Source organism: Triticum urartu, chromosome 1 (genome assembly GCF_003073215.2).
Source record: "Triticum urartu cultivar G1812 chromosome 1, Tu2.1, whole genome shotgun sequence".
Classification (NCBI taxonomy): Eukaryota; Viridiplantae; Streptophyta; class Magnoliopsida; order Poales; family Poaceae; genus Triticum; species Triticum urartu.
In genome coordinates this window covers 338,673,440-338,687,833 of record NC_053022.1, presented here as the reverse complement: position 1 = coordinate 338,687,833, position 14,394 = coordinate 338,673,440, and positions in this window count along the sequence as shown.

Below are 14,394 nucleotides of genomic sequence, written 5' to 3'. Positions count from 1 at the left end.
GTTCCATATTAATTTTGTGCTGACGTAGACTGGGACTAATGCCCTTTAAATCATCAAGAGTATATCCAATAGCAGCTCGGTGCTTCCTTAGAACTTTCAATAATCTTTCTTCTTCATGTTCTGAAAGGTTAGCACTGATAATAACATGATATATTTTCCTTTCATCAAGATAAGCATATTTCAAAGTGTCTGGCAATTGTTTTAATTCAAACACAGGATCACCTTTAGGTGGAGGAGGACCTCCTAGAGTTTCAATAGGGAAATTGTTTTTAAGCAGAGGACATTGTTCAAAGAAAATCTTATCTATTTCATTTCTTTCATGCATGTGTAAATCATTTTCATGGTCTAGCAAATATTGTTCTAAAGGATTAGTAGGTGGTACAACAATCGAAGCAAGACCAATTAATTCATCCTTAGTAGGCAATTCTTTTTCATGAAGCTTTCTACTAAACTTGGAAAAACTAACTCATGAGACTCATCACCAAAACTAACACCGACATTTTGTTTCTCACAATCTATCTTAGCATTAACGGTGTTCAAGAAAGGTCTACCAAAGATAATGGGACTAAAACCATCTTGTGGGGAACCAAGAACAAGAAAATTAGTAGGGTATTTTATTTTCTCACACAAGACTTCAACATCTCTAACAATTCCAATTGGTGCTATAGTGTCTCTGTTAGCAAGTTTAATAGTAACATCTATGTCTTCTATTTCTGCGGGTGCTATGTCATTCATAATTTCTTGATATAAGGTGTAAGGAATAGCACTCACACTAGCACCTATGTCACATAAACCAAGATAACAATGATCTCCTATTTTAACTGAGATGACAGGGATGCCAATAACAGGTCTATGTTTATCCTTTTTAGCAGGTTTGGCAATTTTAGCAACTTCTTCACAAAAGTAAATAAAATGTTCAACACAAATATAAATCAGAAAAACAAGGCGTTCATAGGCTGCCAAGCCTCAATGTGAGGTGCTATTCATAGGCCGCACAACCGCTGAGTTAATCCTTAATTCAGACCCATAAGCCGGACCTCACATGACCAATCTTCATTTTAACTTTGACAAATTCAGGGTCTTTATAAGATTGATTGTCAAGGGTACGGTGAGTCATTCCAGGATTACCTGGTCGGAGTGGCGGGCAAACAAAGGCAGGATAACCTGAATTTTTGGTGAATACACCTGGCGTCCAAGCCTATTACAAGGGACAACAAAGCTATGTTCATTAACAAGGAGCCCCCAAGTAATATTTCATTCCAGGTGTATAACCCGGATCAGTAGGGTAGTCATAGCTATGCTCAATGAGCAGGAAGCCCCCAAGCATTGTGCAATCAAGGCATACAAGCCGGATCAAGAGGGTAGTCATAGCTATGCTCAATGAGCAGGAAGCCCCCAAGCGATCTTATGAAGAGACAATAAAGACTCAGATTCTCAGAAATGAAACGACAGAGGCCCTGAAATATCAGGGATGCCGGCTTTATTATACTAGTCAGAAATATATACATTGGTAAAAATATGCACATCACAAGAGCCGGTGGCTTAGGTATAATAAGGCCGAAGATGAGCAATATTCCATGGCCGGTGGGTCTCCTCCTCCGACGTGTGTGAGTCCTTGTGGTCTTGAACATTGATAAGGTAGTATGACCCGTTGTTCAGATTTTTGCTGACCACAAAGGCACCTTCCCATGGTGGGGATAGCTTATGCATGTCAGTTTGATCCTAGATGACTCGGAGCACCAAATCTCCTTCTTGAAAGGTCCTGGTTTTAACCCGACGGCTATGATAGTGACGCAGATCTTGCTGGTAAATCACCGAACGAGCCGCCGCAAGGTCATTTTCGTCATCCAACAGGTCAATAGCATCCCGACGTGCGTGTTCATTATCAGCTTCAACATAAGCCGACACATGGGGGGAGTCATGACCTCTGCTCCGTAAACCATGAAGAAAGGTGTGTAGCCCATAGATCTGTTGGGGTGTTATTGATACTCCGAAGTACTAAAGGTAACTCCTCAACCCAACAACCCGGCGTCCTCTGCAAAGGAACCATAAACCGGAGTTTTATACCTCTCAAAATTTCTTGATTGACTCTTTCAGCTTGACCATTGGACTGGGGGTGAGCCACTGATGATACATCAAGATGAATATACTCTTGTTGACAGAATTCTTTCGTAGCACCTTTAGACAGATTAGTGCCATTATCAGTTATAATGTTGTGAGGATAGCCAAAACGGAAAATCACGTTTTTGATGAATTGAACCGCCGTCGTCGCATTACACTTACTGACCGGCTCTGCCTCAACCCACTTTGTAAATTTGTCAACCGTCACCAAGAGGTGGGTCTTTTTATCCTTGGATCTTTTAAAAGGTCCAACCATATCCAGCCCCCAGACTGCAAATAGCTAAGTAATTGGGATTATCCTCAATTCTTCAGCCGACACATGAGCTCGTCTTGAAAATTTCTGACAACCATCACATTTACTTACCAAATCCTCTGCATCAGAATGAGCCGTCAGCCAATAAAACCCATGATGAAAAGCCTTGGCAACGAGAGATTTAGAGCCGACATGATGACCACAATCTCCTTCATGAATCTCTCGTCGAATCTCACGACCTTCCTCAGGAGAAACACAATGTTGAAACACCCCTGTGACACTACATCGGTGCAACTCTCCATTGACAATAGTCATTGACTTAGACCATTGTGTTATCTGCCTGGCCAAAGTTTCGTCTTCAGGTAACTCGCCCCGGGTCATATAAGCCAAATATGGAACTGTCCAATCAGGAATAGCATGAAGAGCAGCCACCAACTGCGCCTCCGGGTCAGGAATAGCAAGATATTCCTCCGTAGGCAATTTGGCTGAAGGGTTATACAGAATATCAAGGAAAACATTAGGTGGTACCCAGTAGCGGAGACAGGCCTGGGGCAGCTAGGGCTATAGCCCCAGGCCTAGAAACAACTTCCTTTGTAATTTCTTCATGCAAAGCATAGAAAATCATAGAAGTTTATCACTCAACATAGCACAGCCCCAGGCGTAGTCTGCATCTAGCTCCGCCACTGGTGGTACCGGCTTATGCTGGGACCCTAGCCGGCGGCCACCTAATTTTTTTCCTGCGATCAACATGTTCCACTTGATAACCTTTGAAATGACCAGCAATAGCATCAACCTCTCGGTGATAAGCCGCCATGAGTGGGTCTTTAGAATCCCAAGTGCCTGAGACTTGCTGAGCCACCAAATCTGAGTCGCCAAAGCACCTCACCCAGCTTAGATTCATCTCCTTAGCCATCCGAAGACCATGGAGCAAGGCTTCATACTCAGCTGCATTGTTAGTACAAGGGAACATCAAACTTAAAACATAACAAAACTTATCACCTCGTGGGGAAGTCAAAATAACTCCAGCCCCTGAGCCTTCTAACTACCTGGATCCATCAAAGTGAATAGTCCAATATGTGCTATCCGGCTTCTCCTAAGGCATCTGCAATTCTGTCCAATCATTGATGAAATCCACAAGTGCTTGAGACTTTATGGCTGTGCGAGGCATATATTTCAAACCATGGCGTCCAAGCTCAATGCCCACTTGGCTACCTGGCATGTGGCCTCTCTATTTTGAATAATATCCCCTAAAGGAGCAGAACTAACCATAGTGATGGGATGACCAAGGAAATATTGCTTGAGCTTTCGACTAGCCATGAACACCCCATATACCAGCTTCTGCCAATGCGGATACCTCTGCTTGGATTCAATGAGCACCTCACTGATATAGTAAACTGGCCGCTGAACCGGATGCTCCTTGCCTGCTTCCTTCCGTTCCACCACAATTGCCACAATAACGTCTCGGCCATTAGAAGCCATGTATAATAATAATGGCTCCTTATCAATAGGAGTTGCAAGGATCGGTGGCTCAGCCAACTGCTTTTTCAATGCCTCGAATGCCTAATCAGCAGCATCACTCCAGATAAAGTGATCTGTTTTCTTCATCATCTGATACAGAGGGATAGCTTTTTCTCCTAACCGGCTTATGAACTGGCTTAAGGCCGCAATACGACCCACCAGACGCTGAACATCATTAATACATGCCGGTTTAGCAAAAGAGGTATAGCCTTGATTTTCTCTGGGTTAGCTTCAATGCCTCTTTCAGAAACCAAAAAAACCCAAGAGCTTGCTGCTGGCACACCAAAAACACAATTGGCTGGGTTAAGCATCATCTGGTAGACCCGGAGATTGTGAAAAGTCTCTTTCAAATCATCTATCAAGGTATCCTTCTTCCTGGATGTCACAATAATATCATCCACATAAGCATGAACATTGCGTCCAATCTGATCATGTAGGCAATTTTGAACACAACGCTGGTAAGTCGCCTAGGCACTCTTGAGCCCAAAAGGCATAAACACATAGCAGAAGGCTCCAAAGGGAGTGATGAAGGTTGTCTTCTCCTGGTTCTTAACTGCAATCTTGATCTGATGATACCCGGAATAAGCATCTAGAAAACTCAAACGCTCACAACCCGCCGTAGAATTAATAATCTGATCAATACGAGGGAGAGCAAAACACTACAAAAAAATACACTTCCGTGATAATACGTGTTTGTCATAGTAGGTCACGTTTTCTGAAACGGGTCATCCACCGAAACGGGTCGCCCTTAATCTATCGGGTTCGGTTTTAGATCCGATAACCCACTAACAGCCCGGACCAATGAGGATTTTCCACGTGTAAAATTCTCATTGGCCGGAGGAAACACGTGTTGGCTCATCGCTGGGACAGATGTCATCCATTCACTGGACAGGAGGTGCCTATGATACCTCGACACGTGGCATGGCCCAACAGAGGCCCATTCCGGTAAAAAGGCCGGCCCGTTTGACTTGGTCAAAAGGTAATGGGCCGGCCCACGGAAAGCCTGTTAACGACCTGTTCGTATATAGCCCATTTACGTCCTGCTAACTCACGACCTGTTATAGCCTATCGGAATTAAGCCCAGTAGCTTCATCTAGGCCGTCCAATATGATTCCAGCCCGTTGTAACTTCCGGCCCATGTATGGCCCATGATGTCTTTCGGCCCATACGAGGCCATTTGTAACTCTTGGCCCGTTAACGGCCCATGGTGAATCTGGCCTGCGATGAACAGTGTACCCCTTTATACCTATTAACGGCCCATTATTCCATTGGGCCGTTTCCAGCCCGTGTTATCTTTCGGCCTTCTCAGGGCCCGTTTATTCTTGAGCTCATTTCCTGATGAGGACATGGCTACCACAGTTACACCCATATCCCCTACTGTTTTACCTCTTGGAACAGTTGCTAGAGCTCAGATACACCAATTAAATTATCAGGTACTTTCGTTTCTTGGTAATGTTTCTAATGTTCATGAGAATATGATGCTGCCTAACTTAGATACATTTGTGCTGCTTGCAATTGAAGTGTCTAGCATGGACAAGAAGGTTGAACATTGGAGCATGGTCAAGCACGGAGATGAAGGTGCGTGCGAACAGAACAAGAACGGAGGTTCAAGTGGAGATTTCCGGACTTTGAAGCCACCATGATGACATACAAGATGGTGGACGAAATATACAAGATGGCCTTTCATAAATTTCGTCCATAGCTTATTATTGGTGTTGCGCCACCTTATTTTGGGCCAGGCCCATGTAATCTATTTTTAGAGTCCATATTGTAGGGAAAACGACTTAGGAGGTGTTTTAGTCCCACCTTGCCAAGGGTGGACAAAATCCTCTCTCTTTTCCCTATAAATATAGCCCTTAAGGCATCGTTTAGACTTGGGTTTTATTTAGTTAAAAGTTAGCCATCGCTGCAACTTCGTGTACTTCATTTGTGTCCAACGACCAGACCAAGACCGCTTATGAAGCCCCACTTTTATCAATACTTCATCCATACTCGCAATATTCAGATTGCTTAATCATATTCTTGCTTGTTCTTCGATTGCTTGCAGGAATAGACCTTCGTGGTCAGGTTGATCGTGCTCCAGCGTGGTTAATAACCTCCCGGAGTTGGTTTAGCGATTGCTAAGGCACAACATCGTGCACGTTTGTAGTCGGATCGTCAAAGTCGTCTCCACCAAATCGATAGTTATCATCTCATCGAAAGATCGGGATCCTTGCCTCTATCAAGTGGTATCAGTTTTCAGGTTGCTCGGTGAGATTTTACAGTTTTTCATAGTTTAGATCACATCTGTCATTCATACCTACAGTCCACGAAAAAGCCAAAAAAAATTAGATTAGTTCATCCGTGTCCCAGACAGTCTGAGCCTTTTCGCTATTTTCACTTAGTTTTTGCATTAGTGAATTTCCGGTTGCATCGTGTGTCGACTTGCTGGTTTTTAGTGTCTAGTCTTTTAGAATTTCGAGTTCTAGTCACGTTTTGTTCACGCCACATCCGTATACACCATCATCCACTTCATTGTCATATTCCGCTGCCACTTATTTTGTTCGTCGCCCTCACCACCATTCATCCATTGTTGTCACAAGTCACTATCTTTTTGATGTGTTTTGCAATCAACTCTACACCGTTCATTGCGGCCTGATCCATCTTGGAGAGAGATAAAAAAAGAAATTTGTGAAAAAGAAAGAAGAAGTCCCAGTCGGTTTGGTTGGGAAAGATTCTGGCTTGTTTTCCTTTGAGTCGCATAGAACATCTATAAAAAGATATTAGTGCTATTTGGTTTTTGTACCTGGCAGTTTTGGTGGACAGAAATTGTGGGCAAGTTGTGATCACAGAGGAAATAAAAGGTACAGATCCATACTAGTACATCTGTTCCATAAAATCAGCACCACGTTGTTTGTTTGGAAAGACTAGTTGGCCATGTTGGGATTTGAAGAGAGAATAAGAATAAAAAAATCCTGATTGGTTGTGCATGCATATTTGGAAGTTGAGATCGTAGTTGAAAAAGAGAAATAAAAAAACAAGGAAGGAGGGAGTCAAGTATGCTTTGGAGAGAGAGCAGATCGTCCTTTGCACGTGGCTGATCCGGAAAAAAAAGTGAAAGAAATACTTGGGAAGAAGAAAGAAAGAGGAAAATGTGACATGGTGTGCTTTATTTGGAAGGTTTGGATTGGCGCATAAAAAAAGAAGAAAAGGTTCAAGTGTGGTGCGGCCAAAGGAGAAGGGAATTAATTCTGATTGCTTCATTTTCCCAAAAATCTGCTGTTATTCGCCACAAAAGGAAACTAGTCTGTTTGAAAGTTTGACGGACGGAAAAGAAAAATACTACTCCCACCTTAGTTTGGAAAGAAGTAGAGGAGGAAAAAGATCTCTTGTATTGTTTGGAAAGAAGTAGACAATTTAGGGAGCGAGATCAGGTCTGCTGGGATTTGGGACATGATCCTCCCACCTTAGTTTGTTTGATTTGGAAGGAAATCAAAGCGATTGAAAAAAGGCAATTCTGACCGGCCAAGAAAAAAAAATAAGGAAAGAAGTAAAGTAAAAGGGAAGTGCCAATCCGATTGTTTGGTGGCTGATTTGGTGTCCTTGCGTGGCACGTTTGTTGTTAAATAAAAAAAGAGCAGGTTGCATTACAGGAGGGGTGGAGATCGCAGCAAGGAAAGAAAAAAGAGGTGTTCAGATTCGTTTGTTTCTCTTGAAAAAAAAACAATCGGTTGGTGGTTTCCAATTTCTGGCAGTTTTCTTGGCGAAAATAAAAGAAGAAAAGGAGGACGTGGTATTACTTGGAAAGTTTCCTGGTTTGTTAAGTAAGAGAAAAGAATCGCCAAAAAAAGGACAGGAAAATCCAGAGTTGATCTGTTTTCACGGTTGGAAGGACATTTGTGTTTGTTGCCTACGTAAGTTGGTTCAGATCCTTCCGTTTTGAAAAAAACTGGTTCAGAATCCTTGATTTCAGGAGGGTGCAGATCTGGTTTTTGTTCTACTGGCGAGGTGACTTAAAACAATAGAGAAAAGACGGCTGGATTGTTTGAAGAGAGAGGAAAAGGGAAATTTGATCGGCTTCCATATTTTTACTTTCCTAGTTTGCCACGTGGGACTTTGGTAAGAAAAAAACCCAGTGTTCCTTGTGATATAGACTACTAGTACGTAGTAGTACTTTGGTTGTGGTAAAAAAAAGAGGTTGCCTCACTCGGTTGGATTTCTTTGGAGAACTGATAAAAGAAAAAGTGAAAAAAGGAGGTTTGTACCACGTGTCTTGTTGCTGTAAAAAAGGTGTGGTTAAAAGAACAATACGGCTGGTGTTCGCGGCATATCGTGAATTTCGTCTGTGTCTTAGACTCGCGTCTCTAGTACAGTCTAGCCTAGAACCAGCACTCAACTACTTTGAGCGATTATTCAACTTGCATTAATTAACGTGGTTGTAGCATTTCTTTTCACATATATAAAGCCATCCCAGCTCCACATATTTCTACACCGTGTATACATACGTTCACCTGGCAATCGCTTTACCCAACTTTTGGAGTTACTTGACACCGCTGGTTGCCGATCACCGCCTGCTGCATGGTAAGAACTTGTAAGACATTGATATTTGCTTTACTGTGAGCGTTTTACCACCACATCCTAGTAGTTATAGGAACATTATTTTTGGATTTTGTTTCTTGTTTCTACTAATCATGACAGGATCTAGGGTCAATTCATGGGCTTTGTCGATCGCGGGAGACGTGCCACCACCTTTGCAAATTCCACAACGATCACGAGAGGTGCATAAACATCCAAATGCGCATGATCAGGTTACTGTTCCTATACCATCATTTAATGGCCGTTTTAGACCTGCTTTATATATTGAATGGGAATTCGACATAAATAATATATTTGCTTCCCATAATTTTGATGAACGTAAAAACGTTAAGGTTGCGGTTGGTTCTTTCACTGGTTATGCTATAGTTTGGTGGAGTGAATATTGTCGGCTACACCCTAATGATATACCTACTACTTGGGATGATTTGAAACTTGCCATGCGACATACATTCGTTCCCGCTTATTATACTCGTGACATGATTAAAAAGTTGCAACATTTGAAACAAGGTAGTGACACCGTAACGAAATATTATGATACTTTACAAACTACCTTCCTGCATTCCTCTTTAGAAGAAAGTGAAGAAGATTTTATGGATAGATTTTGGGGAGGATTAAATCGTGAGATTCAGAAGATACTAATTCATGAAGAGTGTTATCCTATGGACCATTTGTTTCATCTTGCTTGCAAAGCTAAACAGGAAATAAAACGACGTGTTGCCCACAAGGAGAACATGCACGAGATGCACATTCCAAGAGTTGATACGATTGTCCCTTCAACTACTAGGCATACTATGACAACCACATTCGTTGTTGTGAGGACTACATCACCTCCACCATGTGACACATCATCACCGAGAGTGCCTACATCATCTGAGTTGATCATAAGAGGTAATGACAAAGGTACTAATCTTCCACCACCACATGAGTATGATGAATGTCTTGTCAATTTAAATGCACCATGTGGTGAGCTACCCACAACTTTGATCACACCAGCTATTTTAGAGGACTATGTTGATGTTTTGACTTTGCCATGTGTTCAAACAATTTTGAGTGAACCCATTGAATTAACTATCGATGCAAAAGAATCAAGTGAATCAGGGAATAAATCAGATTTGGATCAAATACGTTTGAAAATAATTGTGCCAATGTTTAATCATTTTGATATGACCTCTAATCTTGGTGATGGTTCATCATTGTTGGGATGGTTTAATGATAAGCATTGTCAATCTTTTGATATGAATAAGAGCTTCACTTATATGTGCAAACTGAGTTGCAATTTTTTCATGCCTTTGACTTCTTGCGATAATATATTGGCTTTATATTTCACGACTTTTGAAGGGTGCTCTTGTATAACTATGTCACATGTGCCCCAACTGAGATCAGTGAAAATGGATGACATATACATATACAACGTGTACACCTTCTCTCTTTTGTTAGCCAGATTTCAGATTAAGAAACGCCGAGGACGGCTTTGTTTTCAAGAAGGGGAGGATGATGAGGACATGGCTACCACAGTTACACCCATATCCCCTACTGTTTTACCTCTTGGAACAGTTGCTAGAGCTCAGATACGCCAATTAAATTATCAGGTACTTTCGTTTCTTGGTAATGTTTCTAATGTTCATGAGAATATGATGCTGCCTAACTTAGATACATTTGTGCTGCTTGCAATTGAAGTGTCTAGCATGGACAAGAAGGTTGAACATTGGAGCATGGTCAAGCACGGAGATGAAGGTGCGTGCGAACAGAACAAGAACGGAGGTTCAAGTGGAGATTTCCGGACTTTGAAGCCACCATGATGACATACAAGATGGTGGACGAAATATACAAGATGGCCTTTCATAAATTTCGTCCATAGCTTATTATTGGTGTCGCGCCACCTTATTTTGGGCCAGGCCCATGTAATCTATTTTTAGAGTCCATATTGTAGGGAAAACGACTTAGGAGGTGTTTTAGTCCCACCTTGCCAAGGGTGGACAAAATCCTCTCTCTTTTCCCTATAAATATAGCCCTTAAGGCATCGTTTAGACTTGGGTTTTATTTAGTTAAAAGTTAGCCATCGCTGCAACTTCGTGTACTTCGTTTGTGTCCAACGACCAGACCAAGACCGCTTATGAAACCCCACTTTTATCAATACTTCATCCATACTCGCAATATTCAGATTGCTTAATCATATTCTTGCTTGTTCTTCGATTGCTTGCAGGAATAGACCTTCGTGGTCAGGTTGACCGTGCTCCAGCGTGGTCAATAACCTCCCGGAGTTGGTTTAGTGATTGCTTAGGCGCAACGTCGTGCACGTTTGTAGTCGGATCGTCAAAGTCGTCTCCACCAAATCGATAGTTATCATCTCATCGAAAGATCGGGACCCTCGCCTCTATCATTTCCAGCATTCGGTTACTTACGGCCCATCATTGGCCTTTTTTGCTTGTGGGCCAAATTCAACCCGTGGTTACAATCGGCCCGTTTGCGGCCAGTTAATCCGTTGGGCCGTTTTCATAACGTCATCAAATACGGCCGATTAGCGACGACCTGTTATTATCGGCCCATGAACGGATGATTCCAAATCTAGCCCGTTTACAGCCCATAATGCGGTCTATTATTGGCCCATGGTTGGCCTATCGATCATACGACACGTAGAAGGCCCATTGATGCTACGGCACGTAGAAGGCCCATTGATGCTATGGCCCATAGAAGGCCCATTCTTTCTATGACCCTAAGAAGGCCCATTGTTTCTACGGCCCATAGGAGGCCCATGGCAACTACAATAAATATGTAGCCCATGGTTATTATGGCCTAGTTTTAAAAAATATGTTATTGCGACCACTAGCAAACTGTGGAAAAAGAACTGCACTGCTACAAGCAACCAAATAAACAAGACAACAAGGAAATAAATAAGCAAGCAACTTACGCTAGGTTATCACGACTATTACACATATTACATCCACTGGGCATCAAAGTTCGCCACCAGTGAAAATATAGGGAACAAAGCAGCATATCATATACACTGGTTGTGAAACTTCGCGACCAGTGCAAATAAATGCCGCAGCAAAACAAGTCCAGAACTGAAACCACTTCAGAAGAGCTCAAGAAACAATATCCTGGGTACCCACAATGCTAGCAAGATGCTTAGCAAGCTTATTAACTTTCTCTTGTTTGGCGCTTAAATCCTCCAGCACTTGTTGTTGCACCAGAAAGTATGCATCTGAATTATGCATGGACTTCCTCAGTCCTTCGGCTTCTTGCCGCAGCACAACTGACTGGTGCCTTTCAGCTTGTAGATGAGACTGAAGAAGCTGAAGTGATTCAGGCACTGAGGTCAAAGAGCTTGCGCCAGCGGTACTGGCCAGTAACTTGAACACTACATCATAGCAGGACTGTGGGGTTTTCTCACTGTCTACAAGATCGTTTTTATCACCTTTTGATAGAGGCGAGGGTGTCCCGATCTTTTGATGAGATGATAACTATCGATTTGGTGGAGACGACTTTGACGATCCGACTACAAACATGCACGACGTTGCGCCTTAGCAATCGCTAAACCAATCTCCCGAGGTTACTGACGATGCTGGAAGCACGATCAGCCTGACCACAAAGGTCTATTCCTGCATGCAATCAAAGAAAAAGCAAGAATATGATAATGCAATCTGAATATTGCGAATATAGATGAAGTATTAATAAAGGTGGGGATCCGAAAGCGGTCTTGGTTTGGTCGTTGGACACAAACGAAGTACACGAAGTTGCAATGGCTAACTTTTAACTAAACAAATCCCAAAGTCTAAACGATGCCCTAAGGGCTGTATATATGGAGGAGAGAGGGGGAATTTCGTGGCCCTTGGTGGAGGGGTCCGAAACAAACCCTATCTCTTGTTTCCCCACACTACGGACTCTAAAAATAGCCTATACTTAAGTATTTCGAAAATACATGGGCCTGGCTCAATAAAAAGGTGACGCAACACCTAGAATAGCCTCCGGACGAAATTTATGAAGGGGCATCTTGTATATTTCGTCAAGGCTTCATGCACTCATTATGGTGGCTTCAAAGTCCTGGAATCATCACTTGTAACTCTGTTCTTGTTCCCCTTGCGCATGCCATCATCTCCATGCTTGAACTTGCTCCAAGGTTCATCTTTCTTGTCCAAGCTAGGCCCTTCATTTGTAAGCAAAACAAATGTATCCAATTTAGGTAGCATCATATTCTCATGAACATTAGAATCGTTACCAAGAAACGAAAGTACCTGATAATTCAATTGGCGTGCGCGAGCTCTAGTAATTGGTCACGTATGTATAACAGCCGGGGTTGTGGGTGTAACAATGGTATTGATGTCCTCATCATCCTCCCCTTCTTGCAATGAAGTTGTCCACGACGAAAGCTCATCTTCCTCACCCAAATAAGGCTTCAAATCTGCAATGTTAAAAGTGGGACTAACCCCAAAATCTGCAGGCAGCTCAAGATTATATGCATTATCATTTATTTTCTCTAACACCTTAAAAGGACCATCAGCACGTGGCATTAGCTTTGATTTGCGCAAATTTGGAAATCTATCCTTACCCAAATGTAACCAAACAAGATCTCCAGGTGCAAACACAACATGTTTTCTACCCTCATCTCCAGCAAGTTTATATTTAGCATTCATACGCTCAATGTTTTCATTAGTTAACTCATGCATTTTTAAAATCAATTCAGCACGTTCTTTAGCATCAAAATTAACCTTCTCCGAAGATGGAAGAGGCAACAAATCAATAGGTGCAGGAGGTAGGAAACCATACACAATTCCAAAAGGGCACATCTTAGTAGTAGAATGCAAAGGACGATTATAAGAAAACTCAATATGAGGCAAGCATTCTTCCCACATTTTCTTATTATTCTTCAAAACAGCCCTAAGCATAGTAGACAATGTCCTATTGACTACTTCAGTTTGTTCATCAGTTTGGGGGTGACAAGTAGTACTAAAAAGCAGTTTATTCCCCAACTTAGCCCATGAACATCTCCAAAAGTGGCTAAGGAATTTAGTATCATGATCTGAAACAATAGTATTTGGCACACCATGCAAGCGAATGATTTCATGAAAGAACAGATCAGCAACATTAACAGCATCATCGCTTTTATGACATGGTATAAAGTGTGCCATTTTCGAGAACCTATACACGACAACAAATATGCTATCCCTCCCCTTCTTTGTTTGAGGTAAACCTATAACAAAGTCCATAAATATATCCTCCCAAGGAACACTAGGTACAGGCAAAGGCATATATAAACCATAAGGATTGAGTCGTGACTTAGCTTTTTGACATGTAGTGCAGCGAGCAACAAAACGCTCAACATCCCGTCTCATCTTTGGCCAAAAGAAATGTGTAGCAAGTATGTCCTCCGTCTTCTTGACGCCAAAGTGTCCCATTAGTCCTCCTCCATGCGCCTCCTGCAAGAACAAAAGATGAACGGAGCTAGCTGGAATGCATAGCTTGTTAGCACGAAACACAAATCCATCGTTAAGAACGAACTTGTTCCAAGTTCTCCCTTCCTTACAATTCTGCAATACATCTATAAATTCAGCATCATGCATATTTTGATCTTTGATGGTCTCCAAACCAAATATTTTAAAGTCAAGTTGTGAAAGCATAGTATAACGACGAGACAAAGCATCAGCAATAACATTTTCTTTACCATTCTTGTGTTTAATGACATAAGGGAAAGTCTCAATGAATTCAACCCATTTAGCATGTCTATGGTTCAGTTTTGCTTGACTTTTAATGTGTTTCAAAGATTCATGATCAGAATGTATAACAAATTCCTTGGGCCATAAATAATGTTGCCATGTTTCTAAGGTCCGAACAAGAGCATATAATTCTTTATCATAAGTAGAATAGTTTAGTCTAGGCCCATTCAATTTTTCAGAAAAGTATGCAACAGGTTTGCCATCTTGTAATAACAC